The following is a 24,119-nucleotide window of genomic DNA, read 5'->3' as shown; positions in this document are numbered from 1 at the left end:
GTTGTACCTTTTAGTAACCATACAGATAAATGGGGAGATTTTACGAGTTTGTGCGGCTTGAACATAAGTTTAAGTGACAAATATATATTGGAAATTCAGCTGCACAGATAAATCCTCCTTGCATGATTTTCTGTTGATTTACTTTCTTTGGTGGATTATTTAGCAGGATGTGCTAACTTCCACTCTCAAAATCCTGAAACACACTGCCATCAAACAATAGTCTGTACCTGGAAGCATAAATTCATAAGTTTGCTCTAAAATACAAACCTCACCCTGTCATGATGGTTCTGTGTTTATTTCTGATTTCATTGCTTACATATGTCTCTGAGCAAAAGCAGGATATTGAATCGCCAGTAATTTTATTTTACCATGCTTAATATTTAAGAATTGTTTCCTGGTTGAGAGAGGGGTGAGAAGGGTTATATTTTCTCTAAGATAAAAGTGCTTCCTGAACTGTAAAGGCAAGTGGAAATCTGGAACTTTGTTCAAAGACAATGGATGCTGGAGGTTAATTGTGGTTTTTGAGACTGCAACAGGGATTTTTGTGAGGTAAGAGTGTCGAAGGATGGAACAAAGATGAACAGAGTTCAGGTACAGTTGAAAGACAGGCATGCTCAAGGGGCTTAGTGGCTTCTTCCTGCTCATGTGTTTACTACTTTGAGTAGTTTGGTTTTGAACACTTTGGCTTTTTGGATGTTTTCCCTGAAGGTTTAAGCATGTATATGCATTTGTGAATAAAGGGAAAAGCATTGTGGGTGATGGGGGGGGGGGGGGGGTGGTGGGGAATGCCAAACAGGGCAAAACAAGAAAAGAATAAGGCTAGAGGGAGAAGAATAGAGTTTAAATCCACCCAAATTTCTGTGCTCTGATCATTTTAATTTGTAAATGGAGGTTACCAGACAGTATATTATTGAATTTAGGTGCTGTGATTTCTGAGTTGCTTGTCCACTACCACAGTCATGAAGTGAACCTGTGTAAGTTCCTGAAATATATTTGTATTTGTACTTAAATAGAGTAAGTAGTTATGGATGCATTTTGTAATGAGCTGACTCCTTACCAAGCTTTGACTGTGGAGGAATGTGATAACCACAGTATGGAACCTCTATACTGTGCACGAGTGGATCATAATGCTGTTCCAGAGGCCATAGCTGTTGGCTAAACATCACTTTTTTCCCATCTCCTTATTTGTACAACCCCTTCAAGCAAAAATCACATGCAAAATGATGTTAATCTTGTTAATATTCTAATTTTATTCTTGGCTTTGCATATTTTGCAGTGTTTGATTGCAGATGACTGCTTATTGGACTGAAGATACAGAATCTAATGTGTGAAAATATACCCTTGCTAGTCACTATGGCGTTTACAAACCTCCATTAGTTATCATACCCCAGAGTATAATTTACTGTTAATTATTTGTCATGAATTCATTTTTCTTCTAACAGTTGGTGCACCTAGCGTGAATGTTCAAGCTCATTGATTTCTTCAAAATTTTCATTAATATTTGATCCTTTTTTTTCCTAGTTGTAACCAATTAAAATTACAGGTATAAGAGAAAGTGTTATTTGTGTATTCATTAAATTTTGCAGCTGTGTTATTGGATCAGCAGCCATGCAGAATGCTATCTTCTGCTATTACTGTTCACATTAGGATTCTTTTCATCCTCTCAGAAACAGCAGGGGTTTTATAGTTACTGCACTTTCTAAACTCAGCAGGTGGTTCATCGAATTTCACGTTGATAGATTAAGGTCTTGGTGTGAATGCTTCTGGGTGTTTTTATTACTGATGGTCTGTCATTGGCAAGCACACAATAGTCCAGTGCTGGTTACACACCCAAAGGAGGTACATTCTACCTTACCATTTGCATCCAGGGTCCGACTTCTGGCTGGCCTCAAGAATGATCGTTGGAGAACGCTTTTTTAGGCCTTTATCGCTAAGCTCCAGTTTTGATCTCCGAAATGCTTCAATAGGGATTGGGTTTACTTTGGTAATGTGAGATGTGAAGAGTTTTTTTTCCCAAGGGTCACGTGTCTACATTTGAACAAAATTGTCTTGGTGCTCCAAAATCCATTTAAAAAATTCTTTTCCCATTCATATGGTTTCCAGCAATCATTGCAACACTATTAAGTGAGGGGATGGTCTGGCAACTTATTAGCAAATATGTGGAAGGTATTTGGGAATAATTGCTCAGTTTTGGCTGCTCTAGTGAAGTCATGGGGTTTTCAACTAGTTCTTGGTGAAGAGCTGGACAACTGATTTGATTGTCTTAATACTGACATTGGTTCTGAATTTATTATGTGCTTTTCCCATCTTTTTAAGTCTTTTAGCTTTCCTGAGTTTCCCTGTCCAATGCTAGGTCATGAAGGATTACAAGTGTTAAAGAACTGAGGCAGGTGGATGGAGTTGAGGTGTGGATCAGAACTGATTTAAAGCAAAATACTCGATGCCTGAAATCTAAACTAAGAATAGAACTGTGGAAATATTCATGCCGGTCATTGGTGGGCAAATGAAGTAGTTAATGTTTTGGGCCAATAACCTTTCATTAGAACTGGAAAAAAACTAAAAAGAGATGTCTACAGAGATGTAAATCTAAAAAGTCTACGGAGATGTAAATGGCAGAGCAGAATTATTGTCTTAAATTATAAAAGGAAATCATTGTGGGTGCTGGAAATTCTAATTATTTAGAATAGTTAAACTCAGCGTTGAGTCTAGGCTGTAATGTGCCCAGTGGAAGGTACAAAGCTGTTGCTTGAGCTCGTTGAGCTTCTTTGGAATAGTACAGAAACCCGAAGAGGTCAGAGTGAGAATGAGGTGGAGAGGTACAAATGAAGTTGCAATCCTGGATATCTGAAAAGATTTTTCATTGAAGCATTGGGTAAGGCTAAAGTTGACTTGAAACTGTGGATTAGGACAACTCTGAGGGAGAGTGAACTGGTGCTGCTAAATGACTGTGAAAAATACTTGAAATATTGAATGACTTGCATCTGTTCCAATGGTCCGATCATTGACTGCGGGCTTTTCATTTCAGCCAAGCAGCCGGATGAAATTGCACATTAAGGCAATAATTGATACCCTTTTACCTTGCCTTACAGCAATGCAATTTCTAATTCATTGACAAATGAGACTGTTTGAATCAGGGCTTGAAAGTAATTTTCCTACTAGTGTTATCTGTGAAGTGATATACTGTGTATAGAAGTGATAGATTTTCCTATTGGGCGTGGTGGGAATGTGAACAAACTGTTGTAAGATGTCATGTTGCCAATTAACTTTGTTACTTCACTGGCACAATGTGTATTTGTTATCCTGAAGTTGTAATTGCATGGGACTTCCAAAACTGCAAAGGAGTTGTGAGATTTGGAGTGATTAATTTCCTGTTAATGTGCCATGTTTGCAGGAATCTCACCTCTGAGTCAGAAGTTGTGGGTTCAAGTTCCACTCACAAGACGTGGCACAAAAGCCTTGGTTGACACTCTAATGCAGGACTTGAGCTTGCTGTACTGTCAGAAGTGCCGGCCTGTCAGATGAGATATTAAACTGAGACCCTTTCAGTAACTCCTCTGTTGTGAAGAATATTTACTTTGCAATAACGTACTTTGGAGCACCATAATGAGGCACATAAAAGCAAGTTTTTCTTTCTTCTGAAGTGGCCAGTTTGAGCTCTTGAAGCCAATTGACTGCTGTGTAAATTTTTTGTCCCATTTTCTCTGCAATTTTCTTCTTCATTCTCTTCTGGAAGTGCTGATTCCTATTTGGGCCACGATATCAAGGGCACCACAAATGTTTTCGGTATTGATGTACAGTGAGGGACTGGAAGAGAAGAGCAGTCCATCTAATCTATCCTCACAATTGCTTTGCCTTTTAAGTCACCCAACTTGCAAGTCATGTGAACCAAGTGAGGCAGTGAACCAGACTTATAAAAAGCTGCAAATGTCAGAAAATGTCCTCTTCCCTTGACACCTGAAATTAGTCCAGAGAGTTCTCTGTTTTAATATCATTCATTTATTAATTTATTCATTCAGGGATGTGGACATCACTGGCAGTGTCTGGGTCTGTTGTTCATCCCTATTTATTCTTGAAATGAGGAGGCAGGTGAGAGTCAAGTAGATTGCTGAGCCTAAATGATACATAAATTGGGTAAGGACAGCAGAATTCCTTCCCTAAATGACATGAGTGAACCAGATGGGGGTTTTCAACAACCCAGTAGTTTCCTGGATCCATTGGTAAGACCAGCTTTACTTACTTGAATTTAAATTCCCCAGCTTCCATGAGGGAATTTGAACTTGTGTCTGGATCATTGGTCCTGAAATCTGACTGCTAGTCCCGGTAACAACTACTGTGCTATCGAACCATTTAACCTACATTGATCTTTGTTTCAGCCTGATGCCGGCTGGAAGGAATTCAGTAAATCGGCATTCACTGCACTGGGTAGCAGTCTGAGGGCTACTCAGTGGCCATTCTTCACGTGTCAGTGTCAGCCGACAGATTGAAAGTGCAGAGCATCACACCTGGATCCAATCCACTTCTGTCTTTGTCCATTTTCACATATTTGCACGTGCATAGATACTCAGCCCACTGCCAACCTGAATTAAAGTTGCCTGAAATTTGCTACACCCACGTTGTCTTTGGAGGAAGAGAATAAACCACTTTGCATAATAATACTCCTTACCTCCGGAGGCACTTGGGGCACATTGTTTATAATCTAGAACTACCTTCAAAGGCAAGTCTGTAATATAAATGGAGTATCAGAGTGCTCTAAGACAGGTTTAGTGGATGTTAGTTTAGAGTACAAAAGGAGCCTCACATTTGGCAATAATTAACAGTAAACAAGAACATTTTGGCATGTTTTTGCTTTGGCTGATTTCTATTAAAATCAGCTGTATTTTATCAAAGTAAAAGCAGATATTTGCAGGGCTGGAAATTTATCAGCTGCAACATCCACTGACCTGCATGTATTACTATTGAACTGAAATTAACTTCAAAGCCATGAAATGGATCAGAGTTTGAACATTATATTACTATTAAAGAGTGAAATGAGAATGCTGTTAGGAAGGAAGTTGATGGTGGCTTTCACGTGTCTGTACTAGTTCTTTGCACGTGCCCTATCAGCAGTTTCATACCAAACCGAGGCTAAAGAAAAAGCTTTTGTGGTGACTGCTTATTTTGTGGAAAATGTCTTTTTGTTACTGATGTTCAATGTAATGTTCTGACCGGTGCTGTAATACGAGAATGGAGCAGATTTGTGAAATGCAGCAATATATTCAGTACAAGTCATCTGATTCCCATCAGACAGCTTTAATGCAAATATCATACATTAGTAAGCAAGATAATGAAAATCTGGCCACCTGATTAATTTGTAAATAAGCATTAATCCCTGAAGGATCCCTTCCTGTGTAGTCTGTAACTTAATACAAAGTGGTAATGTGCAACATTTAGGATTATGGCCATGCAGAGCTACTTCATTCTATTCCATTAGTGCCCTCTATTGCATTTTGAGAACTGATAAAGATTATCGTGGCAGATTTATTGCTTTAGGCACAATTGGTGAGCCTGGCACAAATTGTGTCCAAAATTGCACGCAACTTGAGGGGTTTTGTTCCTTGTTCAAATTCATTTTTGACACTGAATATCAAAATCTGCCACTCCTGAACCAGCACAATGTAAACATTTTGAGCATGATTAATTATTTCTTAGATTTGCTTTTAAAAACACTCCTTGATAATTTGTGGTTAAAATGGCTTTAATTTAAGAATTTTTAATCTCAATGTCATTCCATCACCTGTTAGAAACTCAGTTTTGAATGGCAAAATATTAATTTTAACATTATAAATATATTAACAAAAAGTTTCTTTCAAAGGCTTTTAAAACATTTCACTTCGTGTCTTCATATCCAGAGAAGCAGCTTGCTTTTTTGAGCTTTCCTGAATTCCTGGAAGCAAGTGTAATTGGTGGAAACTCGCACTGATGGTTAATACATCCTTGGAGCCCAGCCACACTTGTAAGAGGGAGCAACTTCCAGGGTCACATGTTTTAAAGATTAACACAAAGGGATGGGTAGAGGTGATGGTTTTTGAACTAAATCTATGATGTTAGTATTCATATTGTAATGATGTTCTGTTAATTCCAGAGGGAAAATTGTGGTTACTTACACTGCTTTCATCAAAGTTGTTTGTCTAATACCTACTTCTCTGCAGATGTTCTTTTCTACCATATTGATATAAATTAAACTGTGCTGCTATATTACTTATAGTATAAAAGAAAATACTCTCCTGATAGCCAAATATTAAACTAAATGGATTAGTTTCTAACATGAAGCAGTTAAGTTGTACTAGTTAGACTTGGTGCCTTTGGCAAGATAATGGTGGGTTGAGGAAAGGAGTAGAATGAACTCAGGTGGTATCTCTTTGCACTTCTTGAAGGACAAGCTAATTTGTGATGCCTTTCGTTGTTGCAAGATGAAACAACAGAGGATGGAAATGAGAGAGACTGTAAATGGGATTTATCAGAGTTCAGGACTTGCACTTTTCCATACTGTTTCTGATCTTGGCAAGGCTGACAATGACTGACATCAGCCAGAGGCCGATTGCTTCATAACCTGAAGGAAAGGGAATCGATAAGCGAATCATTTTAAGTGATTTGCATTCATCCCTGAAGCTTGGAATTAGAGAGATGAAGGAACTGGTCAGAGGCATGACCCTTTTGATTAGGAAGTATCAAGCAAGTTTTATTTTATTTAAACATTGGCCAGTGGTAGGAAACCGAGAACATGGCTTGAGTGGTATCATTTGCTTTAAGTGCAGATAAGATAAAAGAATAAAAATGGAATAAAAGTACCGCAGATGCTGAAAATCTGAAAATAAAACCTGAAATGGTGGAAATGTTCAGCAGCTTAGCCAGCATTTCTTTTTGATATTCAGAGAATGTGGGATATCATTTATTATCCATCACTAATTGGTTGAACTGAGTGGCTTCCTAGACTATTTCATGAGGCCATTAAGAGTCTATCACATTGCTGCTGGTCTACAGTCACATAGGCTGGACTGAGTAAGGGCAGTGGATTTCCTTCCCTGAAGCACATGAGTGAGCCAGATGGTTTTTACGCCAATCTAATAGTTTAATGTTTGCTGTTCCTCATACATGCTCTTTCATTCCAGATTTATTTAATCAGCTGATTTCCAATTCTCCTGCTGTCGTGGTAGGATTTGAACTTGCCTTTGGATCATTACCCCAGTCCTCTGGATTAGTATTGCAGTCATTCTGTCACTCTGTCACCATGCTCTCATCTGGGGAGAAGGAGATAGAGTTAACATTTCAGGTCAATGATCTTTCATCAGAATGAAAACCCATTGGCCTGAACTGTTAACTCTGTTCTGTTTCCATAGATGCATCCTGACCCACTGAATGTTTCTAGGATTTTCTGGTTTTATTTAATAAAGTTGGAATCTAGTTTACATTATAAAAATATTGGAATAGTGTTGAAAAAGAGAAAATTATTTTATGATATTTTGCTCTGGCTCAAATATGAAGCAAGGCAAACTGGATTTATTTAAATGCCAATTCAATCATACTTAAGAAAATAGTTGAGAACTAAAGGGCCAAGTGCAGTAAAAAAATTATTTGAAGATATCTTGACAAAGTAATCTTGGTATATTAGATTGAAATGAATAGTCATGCACAGCAACAGTTCACAGATTATTAAGAAACAAAAGACTTGCATTCATAATGCACCTTTCCTATCCCTTTCAGAACTCCCCCAAAGTATTTTACAGCTTGTAAAATGTACTTGGTAAGATAACATTGGAAATATAACACCTTGTGTGTAGGATGTTCCACTGTGATAATGATCAGACAGTCTAATTTTAGGAACTTTAATTGAAGGGAGGTATTGAGCATGATACTGGGAATAACTCCCATTTTTTGCTATTTTTTTGGAATTCTTTCTCCCCTTAAGGTACTTGTTTCACCTCCACCATGATTATTCTCAACGCTGGTGCCCCACAAGGCTGTGTCCTCAGCCTCCTACTTTACTCCTTATCCACTCATGACTCCGTGACCAGATTCTGCTCTAACTCCATCTACAAGTTTGCAGATGATACCATCGTAGTGGGCTGTATCTCAAATAATGATGAGTCAGAGTACAGGAAGGAGATAGAGAGCCCAGTGACCTTTCCCTTTCTCTCAGTCAGCAAAACAGAAGAACTGGTCATTGACTTCAGGAAGGAGTCTGGTGCACATGCTCCTGTTTACATCAACGGTGCTAAGGTAGAGAGGGTTGAGAGCTTCAAGTCACCATCACCATGAACATCACCAATAGCCTGTCCTGGTCCAACCATGTAGATGCCACAGCCAAGAAAACTCACCAGTGCCTCTACTTCCTCAGGAGGCTAAAGAAATTTGGCATGTCCCCTTTGACCCTCACCAATTTTTATCGATGTACCATAGAAAGCATCCTATCTGGATGCATCACGGCTTGGTACGACAACTCCTGTGCCCGTGACCCCAGGAAACTGCAGAGAGTGGTGGACACAGCTCAGCACATCACGGAAACTGGCTTCCCCTCCATGGACTCTGTCTACACTTCTTGCTGCCTTGGTAAAGCTGCCAGCATAATCAAAGACCCCACCTACCCCTGACATTCTCTCTTCTCCCCTCTCCCAGTGGGCAGAAGATACAAAAACCTGAAAGCATGTACCACCAGGCTCAAGGACAGCTTCTATCTAGCTGTTATAAGACTATTGAATGATAAGATGGACTTTTGACCTCACAATCTACCTCATTATGACCTTGCACCTTACTGTCTATCTGCACTGCACTTTCTTTGTAACTGTAACACTTTATTCTGCATTCTGTTATTGTTTTACCTTGTACTACCTCAATGCACTGTTGTAATGAATTGATCTGTATGAACAGTATGCAAGACAAGTTTTTCACTGTACCATGGCACATGTGACAATAATAAATCAATTTACCAAATTTAATGAATCAAGACTACAATTGAGTGTCTGGACTTTGAGATGTGGCCAATCCAAAACCCCTGCAATCTATTTTGTAATAACGGGTCCAAGACTTTGTGGTCTGTATGATGCAGTCTGTTTAATCACAAGCTCAGCGAAGGGTGTATGAAGGAACAAAATTTACTTCAGGAACATCTTGGACTACACAAGGGCACAGTTAGTAGAGCCACTGTCTCACAGCTTCAGTGACCCAGGTTTAATTCTGGCCTCTGATGCTTTCTTTGTGAAGTTTGCATGTTCTCCAGGTGCTCTGGTTACCTCTGTCATCTGATCTGTGGGTTGGAGGTTAATTGGCCATTGTAAATTGCTCCAATTATGTAGGTGGATGGTAGAATGTGGGGGGGAGTTGATGGGAATGTAGAGAGAATAGAATGGGATGAATATAGGATTAGGGTAAATGCATGCGGACTCTAGGCCAAAAAGCCTGTTTCTTTGCTTATATGACTATGATTCCATATGTCTTTTGTGTGGCCTGAAATTCCCAATTGTACTGGTTGAGGAAAATATGCTGTTTAAGAGCTGAAGAGAACCTCTATTGACCTCTTCAAAAGAAAATGGCTTGAAAGCTTTTTTTTATTCTGCTGTACATGCAGGCAAGTACTCAGCATGATATCTCAAAGATACCACAGCACTCCCTCAGCGTTGCCCTGCTGTGTCAGTCTAGATTTTGAGTTCATGTTCATGAAACTTTACCAGCTTCTGATTGGAAAGGAGAGTACTTGTCAGAGATGAAAGGTAATGTGGAGAAAGCTTAATTTAAAAAAAATGAAGAGTGGATTGTGTTGCACTGGATTGGACTTGGTGGTCTTTTAGATCTTGCAGTAAGTTGAGTGCCAAATATAAGGCAAGTACTTTGCCACAAGGAGCAAAGGTCAGTTTGAGGATGAGTCATCCCAATGTCTGCATTTCTTAACCACTGGCTCAAGAGCACTTTTGGCAGAAACTTGGAAGTAGGAAGCAATCTCTCTGCCAGCCAATGATCCAGAAGACCAAAAGATAAACAAAATAAAGGGATGGCAGTTACAAGTTCCAGCATTTCATGCCTTGGAGTAAAAGAATGTGGTTTTATGCCCACAGGTTCTTAGTGAACTTTACAAAAATTTACTCTTTGAGTTATTACACATGTGGTTTTATTTGCTATTGTGTATTAATTAATTGATGCATATCTGACCAGCTGAAAGAGGGTACTAAAAATACCATGGGCTATTGGGATAATCAGTGTGTTAGGTATTTCAATAACATTCAGCAAGCCAAAATTGCTTGGCATTTTGCTGTGTTTTTTTTCACTATTTTTGGTGGGAATTTGTCAGAATGACCATAAACTTTGCTGGCACCCAGATATGCCAGATTGTACTGTCTACTGAATGGGTTTTGTTGTGGGGGAGTCCTGCAGCCATCTCTTCAATGCTATGAATGCCTATGTCCAGCCTCACAAGTTTGCCAATTAATTTAGTGAGTGAGAAGAGAACAAAAACTGAGGGATCAGCTTGAGGTTGTGGCCTGGACTAGTAAAGATCGTATATTCATTTGATGAATATATGTAACTTCTATTTTCTTACTGGGCATTCTTCATGCGTCAGACCAAGGCAGTGGGAGTTGTGAGGTTGTTCACTGTGAGGAATACCAGTTAAGTCTGATCTAAGCTTGAAGGTCTTCTTTAAGAGAAATGGGCTAACGTTTGATTTTCCTTTTTGAATTACCGGTGCATCTAAGTATACATAGGTGTTATAAAAATGGATGTTCACTTTGTTTAATTAACCACCTGTCAACAAATTGAGGGAAGTTCTGCTATGAAATGTTAAATTTTTGGTGGACTCATGCTCTTGAATTATAGTAGCATCTACAGGCAGTCTCCAGTTTTACTTGGTTAACAAGACATGTTATACTCCTGGTTAATGCTATTACGTGGCTGCCGAGAGATTCGTCAGAGCTGCTTGAGGTGACTCCCCTTTAACTGTCAAACACTTTTTGGGATGTTCTCATTTCACTTCTCAAGTCACTTTTAGAATCTCAGTTGGATCTGGGTCATTCTGCCTCTCCAGAATCACCATTGCAAGGATCATGACTGATGTACATATCATAGTTTTTTTTTTATCTTGCCAATTTTCTTCTCTCGTACCTTGAAAATATGAACTCCTCATGGTTAGGTAGATGGCAGTTATTGCACTACATTGTCACCAAAACAGCTATGCACGATGCTTCCTGGTATCAGGAATCCATTTATTGTTGTGACGCATCTCAACCAAGGCTGATCTTGCTGTTTAAAACAATATATGTGCTCTAAATGCTGTTGAACAGCAACCAGAATGGCAATCCCAGCTACTTTTCTTCCCCAAGCTAAAGATGCTAAAGCCAAAAATAGCAATCCTATGGTTTATTTCACTACATTTCCCAAAATCAGCACATGCTAAGTTTTAAATCCAAGTTCTGGTTGTGTAGCTCAGGCACTCAATGAATATACTCATAAATCTATATGAACAGCTTAGCTCACATACATACAACTGATCAATCCTTATGCAAAGCTATAGATTTTTGGTTCACTGAGGAATGATGCATACTTACCTATACATTAGTAATCAAAGATACCTCAATGTATTTATGAGATTTTGTTTTAGAGAAGTAGTTGAAACTTTGGAAAATAATATGCCACTAACTGACATTTTGTATCCACAGGACTCCTGTTTGTTTTAGTGTTGGAACTCTTGGGAATGCAATAAATTTTTCAGTTTCACGGTAAGTTTGTCTATTCTTCATTTCTTTATAAAACAAATCAAGAAACATGGAACTAAATGTTCAGGTGGGGATGGAACTGAAATTCTATTATTGCTGAGAGAAACTGAACATATTTTCTTTCCTTGATGAGAGTTCCCGGTGTACATCTTCCTTCAATTAGTCCTTAATTGTTGTGAGTCGTTCTGACTCTTCCTCTAGTGGGAGGATGTTGTGGTCCGAACAGCTTGCGGGCAATTTTCACATTCACCAGAGGCAGAAAGCTGGTGGAAGCAAGTTGACTATCAGACAGGTGATTGCCCAGGATTCCCTTTTTATTGACTTCATTGCCAGTTTTCCAAATCTGTTGAGAGTGGAATGGGAAACTTCAGTCAAAGGTGTCACATTGCAGGACACCAGTAAGTTCAATGGTGAATTCGCTGCCATGTGGAGTGGATGAAAGAGATGGTAGTCGCACACTTAAGGTGAGACTTGATGCATACCTGAGGGAACTAAAATAGACTGGTTATGGAGGCAAGCCTGATAAATGTTATAGAGTTTGTTGTAGAGTATAAGCATGGACCTGGTTTGATTCTGTAGGCTTTATTGTGAGGTGTTTTAGATGTACAAGATAAACCCTGAAATAGTTGAGATATGTGAAGCGAGGATGGTGGGTTAAGGAGTACATTGTGGGGCAGTCCCTATGAGATTGATAGCAAAATAGTTTTCATGTGTGGGACTGGGCTTCTGCTGCTTTGTTTTCCATTAGCTCTATTGTGCTTTAGTTGGCATTGTTTGAAAAAGGTTACCAAAGACCAAAAGTGTGTGCACCAACTCATTGAATCAAAGAAAAAAAGGAACTTATTTCCACCCATTAGAACTGCACATAGAATGGTTGAAGCTGATAATATTAACACACAACACGAATGCTACAGAAGCAGGATGAAAAAGTGTAATACAATAGAAGAGGAATGGTATAAAGAATAAACATCACCATATACTCTCTCAGGATGCCCTAGTTTAGGAAGGATAGGAAATATAGAAGAGATTTGTTAAAATGATCCAGCGATGAGAAGCTTTAGTTGAGAAGAGATTAGAAACATTAATACTCTTTCCTAATCAGGCTAAGGAATAGGAACTAGAGGAATTTTGTTTAAAAAAATAACTTTCTCTATTTGAGTAGCCAGCAGTAATAGGAATCTATTGTTTAAAATTAGCACAAGGAGGAAAGGATTAGTATTTTTTATGCAGTTGGTTGTTTGGATATACAAGAAACGCAGTAAAACAGCTTCTAAAGGTTATATGGATTAGTGAAAACAAAGAAAGAATTTAAAGTGTAGAAAGGACAAGGGAATTGTACTAAAGGCATAATTCTTTCAGAGCATCATACAGGTATGATGCGGCAAATGGCTTCCTTCTGGGCTGGTAGCTTTGAAAGAGTAGTGTTTCAACACAGCTTGAAAAGTTTATAAAGTGGACTATGTAAAATGTACAACAACTTTGAATAATGATGGTATAAACTCTAGCAGACCGTTAGAAAATTATCACCAGGTGAGTGACAATCTGTTTAGTTACAGGCAGGTAGCATTGGCTGACTGTTCTGATGACTGGTAGATCAATAAAACAAATATTGCTCTTCAAGTTCATGTGCTAAAATGTAAAATCAACAATGGAATTGAACCTTATAACACAAATGGAACAAAATGTACTCCTTTCATTCTGATGCTTTGCTCATTTCATGCTATGATACTTGGCAACTCTTCCTATCAACTGCAGTTTTCAGATCCAGTTCCTGCTGCTAATTTTAAGCTGTGATGCTGTAATTAAATGGCAATTCTTCCTCCAACTTAAAAGTTGAATGGCTGTTGTCATTTCTCCTCTTGGAGTGGTGAGTGATGAATTGCTGGGTCCATGTTGTCTTCAGTTTCAACTGGTTCAGATTAGCAATTCTATTTTCATATTTTAAAAACAAGGGAGGTCTTTGGAAGCTGTGCTTGATGTCATGGTATTGCCAAATGGAACAATGTAAAGTCAAAGATTAAAATATTGCAGAATGTATATGTAAGATCAAAGTTAAAGAGCTTTTCAGGAAATCTCCTTTTGGGTCATGTTTTATTGTAAGACTATTTCCTCTCCATGCAAAGAAACAAATATCTAAAGAGAATATTGCATAATAGTGCCTTGCTTTTTTTTAGTTTTAGAGGCTCCAGGCCCCAGTTGATATTTTGCCAAAGTTAGCATTAAGCATTTTGGAACAAAAATGAAAATTGTTGCTGAATATGCCTCCAGAAAGCTTCTGAAGTGAAAGTTACCACCCACCCTTAAACTGATTAGCCCTGCCCACAGAGATCACAGGGAAATATGATCTGAATTCCATTTTCTGTTTGTATTACAAAATGGATGTTCGTTCTGGGTCTCTGAAGTGCAGTGCTGCAAGCTTTTGTGGTTGTCAGGCTCGAGAGGGAGTAATTATTGTTCTTCTCTTAATGTTCTGATTCTTGCTGGATTGTTGTCCCAGGGAGGCCTGGCAGCTATTCTCTATTTATGAAACCAGACACTGTTAGTTGGCCGGTCTACAGTAGAAAGCATCGCTGTGGAATCTAATCTACAGTGCATACATGGGCATTTTCCATCAAGTGGGTGGATGGGCACAAGATAGTGATCAGCATGAACCACAAAATATCCAAGATATCTTTTTTATCCACTTACTTTTTTTTAAAAAAGTATCTCGAACAATAGTGAAAGAATTAAGCATCACAGAATTGTTTTGGCAAAGGAAGAGGCCATTCAAGCAGTCAAGTCTGTGTCTCCTACATGTAGAGGAGTCCCTTTTCTTTCCTTGTAGCTCACTCGATTCCTTTTGAAAACCTTTGACGCCACCTTTTAATGCAGTATTATGAATTCCAGACAATAACTACACAGTTAAAACATTTTGCTGATGTTCTCTTAAATATTTCTTGAGTAAAGTATCAATTCTGTATATTTACTTTTGAAAGAGTGCATAGAGTTACAGTAGCTCTGCTTGCTGTATAATACCAAAATTAGGTTGAAATTTCATGTTTGGGTCGTTTCACTGCAATACATTAGAGTAAATTGAAGTGGAGTATTCAGGCACCTTTCAGATTGGGCTCTAGAAAAGCCAGTCTGCCATCATTTCTTGCTGGGACTTGGGAAGGGTTTTGCAACAAATGCTGTGCTGTTAGCCTCAAGAAAATTTGTAATCCAGATGCCAACTGAAGGAGAATGCTTAGCTGCTTTATATCACATTGCATTGTGAGTGCTGAGGGTACCATACTTTCAGTTTAAAGTGCCTTGTAATGGAAGCTGAACTGGTTGTGGTAAATCTTTCAAGGCATAACATGTGCTGGAATAATTAATGGTGCACAGGTGATAGCAGCTGCTTTCAGTTTTCAGAATCAGATCCATGGACAGGTCATGCTGAAGTGTAATGCCATATTACAGCTGCCAGGCACTGCATACTTGGATCAGTCGGAACCACATGAGCACCCTTCACCAAGACTTCAAGCCGGATTATAGTTTGTTATTCCACTCTAAAAATAGTGTAATGTTAAAATCCTCTGAAGTATTTATCTTTGCAATCAGCAATAAAATATTTCAAAAATTTCACTTTGTTAAATTTTTTATGCATTAGGTAATGAAATGAAGGCACTTTTATAAGCCATAGAAACTGCAGGTTTAAATTTTGCCCAGTTTGTGCGCACTGTAGTTCACTTGTGCCAGAAAGGATTTGGATGATGGACTCTGTACAATTGAAATGGTAGGCTTAGAATCTAATAATCATGTCTATCCATTTGCATTTATTCTAAGTTACAATTGCACCAAATAACTCTACATATTGGATATAATTTTAATTTCATAGAGTCATATACAGTGCAGAAACAGGCCCTTCAGCCCACGAGGTTCATGCCGCCCTTTTTGCCCACCCTAATCCCATTTGCCTGCATTCGGACCATATCCTATGATCTGCCTTTTTAGGTGCCTGTTCAAATGCTTCTTAAACATGGTAATTGTATATGATTCCATCACCTCCTCTGGCAGTGCATTCCAGATATCAACCACTTTCTGTGTAACAAAAAAAATACTTGCCTTTCAGATCCTTTTTAAAACTCCTTTCTCTCATGTTAAACCTGCACCCTCTTTGATAAGAAAAAGATATTGACTCTCTACCTTATCTATGCCTCATAATCTTCCATCAGGTCATCCCCTCAGCTTCCTTCCCTTCAGAGAAAACAAGCTCAGCCTATCCAATCTCTCCCCATAACTGAAGTCATCCTCTCCAGGTGACTTTTCTCTGCATACTCTCCAGTGCAGTCATGTCCTTGTGATAGCTTTCCTAGTGAGAGCTTTTGATAGACTCCATCCGGACAATCTGTTTCCACTGGAAGAGAATTGGTAAGTAGAGAATCTAGATTCCAGATAATTGGCAAAACTCTCGTCAGGAAATGAGAAATATTCATTATGCAATGGCAATGAGTTGTTAGAACCAGGAATCCACTTCTTAAAAGGGGTAGTGAAAGCAATAATAGCTTGCAAAGGGGAATTAAATGTAAACTTTAAAAAAAAGAGAAATTCACAGGGGGTTGTGACAAAAAGCAACCAGTGGGACTGAAGTGGAGAACACTTCCAAAGAGCCAAATGTCTGCCTTCTGTGCTGTATTATTCTGAGGTTCAGTGAGTTAACTGGGTTTGTAATATATGAAGCAGTTTCACAATGATTCCGGGAGGAGAGGAGAAATTCAAGTGATGCTGTACTCTCCTCTCCCTCCCTCCCTCCCTTCCTTCATCAATAATTTTGGTAGCTTTCTTTGAATTCTGTTCCGAAGTCGACGACCACAGAACACGGAAGGCAAAACACTCCAGGTAAGAGGCTTTTAGACGGATGCATGAATATGGAGGAGTATGGATCACGTGCAGGCAGAAGTAGTTTAATTTGGCATCGTGTTCAGCACAGACGCCGTGGGCCGAAGGGCCTGTTCTGTGTTCTGAAGTTCAAGTGTTTAGCCTCAGGGAGAATTAATGTTGTCGTGGCTCTAGTTGGGTAAACGGGAATTAGGAATATGCCTATTAGGTTGAGCGAGACTAATTGAGAAAAGCGATTTGTTCAATGTGTGATTTCCTCTGGATGGTGAAATAAAAAGGATGATCTTCAGGGCATGCAAGCTTTGGTGGCTGTGTTCATCACTTTTAATCTGACGCTTGAAGCGGTATTTTGGCTGTTTGGCTGATGTTTGCTGTGGTTAAAATTTCCACCCCCTCTGTGGCTGTTTCTTCCTTTCCCCTGAGCCAAAGTGTTGTTTGAAATTACAGGAATCTCAAGCAAGCCCCGCTTGAAGGGCTGTTCCGCCGGACTTTTGTCTTCCTTTGTGAATCCTCCTCCTCCTCACTGTGGGGAACACGCTTGCTCCGTGTGCAGAGGCAGTCACCCTTCGCTCCGTGTCAGAAAGCTATTCCACTGTGGGCTGCGTCACACCTCAGCGTGTGCTGCCCTGCACTGGCGCCCGGCACTTCCTGCTGAAAGCACCCCTGCCCCCATTCGCGGAGAGTCAGTCAGTGTCTCGGTTCAGAGCTGGGACCGAACCTGCAATCTCTGTGTTCTTTTGCGGCTCAGCCACTGACAGGTTAAATCCCCAAAGCGATCAAGAGAACAACCCCCTCCCAAGTGCTGAGCGGTATCTCTAGTGTTTCACAACGTTGCTATTGCACTGTAACACCCTGTAATCCTTGTGCTGGTGCGCTCACTGTAATGCCAGCCGGACAGACAGGAAATCACAGGAGCTCGCAAATCCATAGCACCGCTCGACAGGTGGGTGAAGTGACTGGTGTGCTGGAAGTCTACGGTCAGAGCGTTCCAACTGGCTTGCTGGCTGATGACATCGACAGGGTTCTCGTGTTACAATTTTGTTTTTCCTGTTCCTAAAGTTTACACGGTAACCTGCCTTCCCCTCTTCAACTCTCTGCTCAATGGATTTGATACCAGTGTATTGTTAAGGATTGCAAACACAAGGTTGGTGCAAACTTTGGTTTATGGTTTCCTTCCTGAGAATATTCTGGCTACCTAAAGAAAGAGTTGTGTGTGAGAGAGAGTGTGTGTGTGTGTGGAGGGGTAGGGGGTGGGTGGTGACGTTACCGAGAAACGAGATGTGGATAACTTGTGTTTCCAGGCTGTATGTTTACTGACTGGTCCTGGTTCAAGTCTCGTACTGCCGAGACTGTTCTGTTTTCCATCAGTCTGTCCGCCTGTGGGAATCGGAGCTGTGTCTGAAGCCTGGTTCTTGGCCCCAGCCTGTCAGAAGACGAAGAGTTTGCTGATATTTTTCCAACTGCTGTGCCAAATACAAATGAAAGGGGGGGGGGGGGGGGGGGGGGGGAAGAGGGAGAGAGAAGAGAGTTGTAGCACTGTGGAGCTAATGACGATCTAATCTCTTGCTTCTGGTTCTTTAATTCCCAAATGTCCAACATGTGTGTTCGATTTTCAAACTAAAAGGAATATTTATTGGATATCCGTGTGGTGGGGGAGGAAGAAAAGTTTGATAAATGAATATATGTTATTTGATTGAATTATGAGGTATGCATAATACAGGGTTCATCAGATTGCTCTGCCTGGGATAGTTTACAAATGGATCCTTTTAAACTGCTTTAACATTGATTTTTAAGGGGTCACTGCACTAATGGTTAATGATGCCCTTGTCCCACATATTTGTTCCCAACTCCAGTGTATTTAGATATAATCGTATGTAAAAGAAGTGTAAATTAGAATCTGGGATTTGTTAAGATTAGATGCCAGGAAGAGGCAGTGGGGAACAGTTTCCTTGTGATCAGGCTTGGTAAACATAGCAAGCTTTGCTGATGGATGTGAAAGATTTGCCTTTTGGAAACTGGTTGCCTGCATATAATTCTTGAAGATAGCAGCAATAATCCTCTAATACAGGTACAAACATAATGTAGATCGGCATATTTTAAAGATGTTCAGAATATATGTGTTTTCTTCGCAAAACTCTTGATTTTCAGGCCTGTCATGCTGTTACTCCACTACATTATACAGGAAAAGTAAGGGAATGTCTGTGCAGGATCCCACTCCGGAGGTTCAAGCCACAAACCTCGGCTGCTTCAGTGCAGACTTGAGGGGGAATACTGCACTTTCAGAGGTATTAAAGCAAGGCCCTATTTGTAGTCTAAGATGAACATTAAATGGCACTGTTTTGAAGAAGAGTAAGGGTGTTATTTCCAGTGTCCAGACCAATATTTATCCTTCAGTCAGCATCACTTAAAAAAACATTTATCTGGTCATTATCATTGGCTGTTTGTGGGAGCTTGCTGTGTACAAGTTGGCTATCATACTTCCCGCATTACAACGGCAACACTTCAGAAGCAGTCTAGCTGATGACTACTTTGGAATATCTTATGCTTCTGAAACATGCTATAAAAATTCAAGTCTTCTTCCTTTATTTAATGTATGGAATGAGGTATTGTACAAACCACCCTTCCATCTATATTTCAATTTATCAGTGATTCTTTCACATTGGCTCTATCATCTTGTTCAAACTGAGTGCACTCCTGCAGACTTTGTCATCTCTTGTTCTTTGCACAGTGAGATAAGATTATAGCCAGAAAAGTTGTAAATTTGGTCTGCTCATTTAGTTCTTCTCAGCTGGAGTGATAATTAGAACTAGGCTTAGAAGGAGGAAAATTTATCAGATTATTTACCCCAATCACTCTACCGTGACCTCCTATAAAAAAAATGCATAAGTGGACCTTGGGCAAGAACCAGGATCAGGCTTGATTGTTTCTTTGTGATCAAACAATTTGGTGATTAGTTCACTCAGTGGGCTTGCAAATAAAGAGTAGTCCAGTGGTCAGGCATTGTAGAGGAATTGTCACCTGTGAAACACACCAATTTCAGGAACAGAGGGAGAAATCAGGGGGAAATAAAGCATTGGGAAAAATATAAATGAATGTACTGTGGTGAGGCAAAAAAAACAATTACATATTTTCTCAATGTTATTGGAGAAAATATTTTTTAATAATTGCTTAAATTTTTTTATGTGGATGTTTATGCCTGTCATGTATACCATGTCTTAGGGGTCTCCAAGTCCCTAAGACAGAATTTAACCAGATATAACTGTGCATTTCACTGCAACACAACTTATTCACCTAGAACCACTCCACCTAGCAGGGCCAGGACTTGCTGGTTTAGTTAGAACTGAGTCAGATGAATTACAGCTCCAAGTCCCACCAATGAGCCAATTACCAATGGTGCCTTCGATGTGATGAAGCTGCCAGGATTCCTGTTATGGATCAACTAATACCAATTTCCCAACACCAGTCATGCAGTCTTCAGCTCAACACATTGAAATGCTGCTTACCATCCTTAAGTCCTTGAGGATAGTTACAAGTTGGTCTGCAATTGATAAGTGTTTGTTTGAAATTTACCTCCTGGTTACATTGCCTAGAAATCAGGTACTTCTAATCTCTTCTGTTGCAGCTGAATTGGATTTCATGATTCAAACCAGTTACAAGTTTGGGGATTGCCCCAGTGTCAATCCTGGTGTATTACACATCCTTGCACAGTGCATTCTGGAGCATAGAACCATGAACCAAACTAATTTGTAGCTGCGCTACAGTTGGCCATCTGCGAAAACTGAAATCTAAAGTAACTTATTGTGGTATTTGCTTTAGTTTCTGTTCTTGATCAGTTAATGTATTTTTGGAATTGTATTTCATAACATTACTAAAATGTTCTAATATCAAAATGCAATTTGGCCTTATTTTTGAGTCCAAAAAAAACGACAAGCCAGCCAGCCGCCTTCTCCTGTAAATCCTGGTGCCTAATTTGTGCACTCCCTGTAAAAATGGGATGTGAGGCCTTTGTTCAAAATGTTCCATAGCCAACTTAAGTCTGTCAGAATTCCAGCTTTAGTATTTCTACTTCTCTCTCTCTCTTCCATGTCTGATAAGGCTGCTTATTTTTTCCCCTGAAGAAGTGATGGAGCATGAATCCAATGCTCTAACCAGAAAGTTGACAGTATATTCTATTAAACTCAGATCACTGAGTGCCAGCTCTTTCCAGCACAAACATCAGTTCACTTGAGTTCAGCAGACAACTTTGCAGATGGTTATGAGTGATTTTCATTATAAAAGAAGAAAAGCTCAACTTTGATATGTTTGGGTAATTTATGATTTTTTTTAGAAGGGGCAAATGTTTTTTAAAAATTACTGGGGTCCACATCTGGAAGTAATTTTCTACATTCCAAAAGGATTACCACATGCTCTGTGATGAATTGGATATGACTGATTCTTTGGACTGACAGGTTTGAATAATGTTAAGAGAGGAAAGTATTTACTGTTTTTAATGGCCTTGAACTGTACCCAGAGATCCAAGTCAGAGTGAATTTATCACTGCTGTTGGTACATTTATAATTCACAGAGAACTTTATCTGTGCTTCAGACAGTGCAGTGCACGTTTCCTATTCAAACAGGGCAGATTTCAATGGAAGCTGTTAACCCTTTAATGCCAAAGATCCCTTGTAATGCTCACATGTACATCTTCTGCTATTTAACCTTTTTTATTTTTTAAAAAAAAGGCTTATATAAGTTTGATTGTTCTACAAGAGGGATCATTGAATGAAGATGAATGGCATAAGAACCAAAAGTAGCATGAGAAAAATATATTTTACTTGGTGGGTTATTAGAGTCTGGAATGCATTGCCAGGGAAGGAGTAGAGGCAGATTCAATTGTGTTCAAAAGGAAGCTGGACATGCATCAGAAAGGAAAGAATTTGCAAGGCTACAGAGAGAGGGTGAGGGAGTAGGACTTGCTGGATTGCTCTGACGTGGAACAGGTATGACGAGATGGGCCACATTGTGGTCTCCTGGGCTAGAACCATTCTGTGATTCTGAGAACAGTATAATGTTGCAATCAATGATGGAACATTTGGGTGTGAAATTGTTCTGTTCCCTGTGGCATGTTTCACACAAGAATCCTCAGTGCCATTGTTGGTGATCTGGTGCAGGACTGGGCTGACCCTTCGACAGACTGTGGTTGAGTTGGAGGTGCACATTTGAGTCTGACGTCAACATCATATTGTCCTACACTTGGTATGGTGGTGAGCACCCAATCGGATTTCGTGTGAATGTCCTTTGGAGACTGTTTCTCTTGGCTTGGGGAAAGGGACCAATGACATTATGGAAGATTTTAGAGTCGGAATGCAAATACTTTGTAAATTTACTCTCACTGGCCACCCCCTCCTCCCACCCCTTTTAAAAGAAAGGTATGCTTGGAGATTTTTCTTTCGCATCCAAGTTAGGTAAAAGAATGAAGTCCTAAGAATATTTTAAAAAATGATTTGACTAGTGTGGCATGGATTGCTTGTTTTTTGCATTTTTCCAAGGTGGATATTTTTCACTTCTATGGGTTTGCCAAGTACATTTGAGAACGAGGTATAGCACAAATTGATTTTAAAACTTAAGATTGGAGCCAAGAATAAATTTCAGCTTGCTCCTCGATGTGCTGCCTGCAGCAACAGTATTACTTTCTGTGTGGCATTAGAGATGGTGCACTGAAAGCGGACAAATTAAAAAAATAGTAACTATAGTGTGTCAGTTAGAAAGAGTTTAAGTAGGGTTGATTCAATGAATTGCTGCCAGATTATTTACCAAAGGATGGAACTTTTTGGATGTTTTGAAATTAAGAAATAATACATCATACAGCATCATCAATCATACATCATAACATCATACATCAATCAGGCATTCCTGATTTAAGTAGTAATTGTTATTGATTTGTCAATTGCTTGTTAGTAATGTTAAGTGGCCAGTATTGTCTATGTTCATAGCAAACAGGAGACTTCCCTTGTGGGAATGGTTAATGTAGATTTTACAGATTGCATTGGTTTCAAAGTGTACTACCTCACACTTGCCTGGATTAAATTCCATCTGCCACCGATTTGCCCAACTTTCCAGCTGATCTATGTTCAGCTGTATCCTTAGACAACCTTTGCTATCTACAACTCCACCAATTTTTGTGTCTGCAAACTTATGTTTGAAAATAAATTTTAATTACTGTCATTTTGTATTTTATAGGCTTGTACTGCAAATGTTGTGTAATTTACCATAGAAAATTGTTTCAAAGTGTGTTCCAGAGGTGGAATCAAATATTGCTGATACGAGAAAAGAGAGGACCATAAATCGAAATTTGTCGTCATTTGGGTACACTTAAAAAAAATCCATATTGTATGCGTACATATGTGTCCATAAATGCTTAATGATTGTTGGGGTGACCTTTGTGCCAGCTGGTTCCCTCTATGCATCCAACTATGTAGGGGTGATCAAAAATCTCAGATTTTAAATGGGGAAGAGGGCTGTGTGGTTTAGGATAAAACTTCCAGCGTGTGTGGCCTAAACACCTTAATAGTACAATTACAAGGAAGGTGAAAAGGGAACATAGTCTAGCTGAAGTTCTAATGTAGGAATATGCTACAGATACGGGGCCATGAAGTTTATCATTTTGAGATATTGTTGGGCTATGAGTCTGTGTGGACCATCAAAACCAGGATTAGATTTTGGGCAGTAGAGCTTTTGATGGACTGAAATTTATAACAAGTGGAGGATGGATTACACTATAGTAAAACCTTATTTAAGAAGATGAATTTTCCTTTCAATTCCCTTGTCTTCATTAAGAAGATAGTTGAAGTTATTAAAGTAACCTCCTGAATCCTTGCCCAGTTCTCCTGCTGTCACAAACCTGAATCCCAACAATCAAGTTTGCACCCTTGCAAAGAATCAAAGTCAATGATTGTAGAACATTATTCCTCACTGTCTGCTCTGCTGGAAAAGAATGGTTGGGCCTTGAAGTGACAAAGGCATAAATGAGGGCTTCAGGAGCAGATGGACAGAAGTTAGCTGTGCATTATCTTGGAGACAAAAGCAGATGGTTTTTATGATGGAGAGGAAATAGATTTGAAAACTCAGTTTGAGATTGAGTAAGATACAAGCTCATCCTGGGATGGTGGATGTGGAGAAGGAATGTCAAAGTAATTGAGGGCAAATCCCATTGAGTTCGGAAGTGGAGGAAAGGGATTGGAGCAAAATGGAATATGTGACTTTGTTAAAAGCTCCAGATAGGGAAAAATTCAGACCCTGTGTTGGTTTGAACTAACAAACAAAATGCAAAAATTTTTTTAATCTTAATGGAAACAGACCAAATTTTTTAAATAATTCTGCCCTTGGGTTTTGCATTGGTAGAATTCACAAGGCCTTATCTTTCACATCGTTATTCAGGAAAAAGGCACATTCTGGGCAGAAAAGAGGAATCTTTGGAAAGGCTTCCTAACCAGTATATTGGATAAGTAAAATAAACTAGCCTCTGGGACATATTAGGGCCGT

The 24,119-nt window shown here is 39.3% G+C and overlaps 1 protein-coding gene across 11 annotated transcripts in view; it reads left to right on the top strand.

Moving 5' to 3' along the window:
* The window catches only part of raraa (retinoic acid receptor, alpha a), a 500,456-nt gene that overhangs the window by 196,908 nt on the left and 279,429 nt on the right, over positions 1-24,119 (top strand). For 5 of the 11 annotated variants that reach the window (XR_007958175.1, XM_052038428.1, XM_052038427.1 and 2 more), the window contains one exon: positions 11,682-11,741. The exons of 3 other annotated variants lie outside the window; for them this stretch is intronic. The gene's annotated coding sequence lies outside the window, so the exon portion shown is untranslated. 3 more of the 11 variants (XM_052038436.1, XM_052038435.1, XM_052038432.1) reach the window with 3 other exon arrangements.

The sequence above is a fragment of the Pristis pectinata genome, chromosome 25 (genome assembly GCF_009764475.1).
Source record: "Pristis pectinata isolate sPriPec2 chromosome 25, sPriPec2.1.pri, whole genome shotgun sequence".
NCBI classification, from domain to species: domain Eukaryota; kingdom Metazoa; phylum Chordata; class Chondrichthyes; order Rhinopristiformes; family Pristidae; genus Pristis; species Pristis pectinata.
This window is presented reverse-complemented; position numbering and strand designations above follow the sequence as displayed.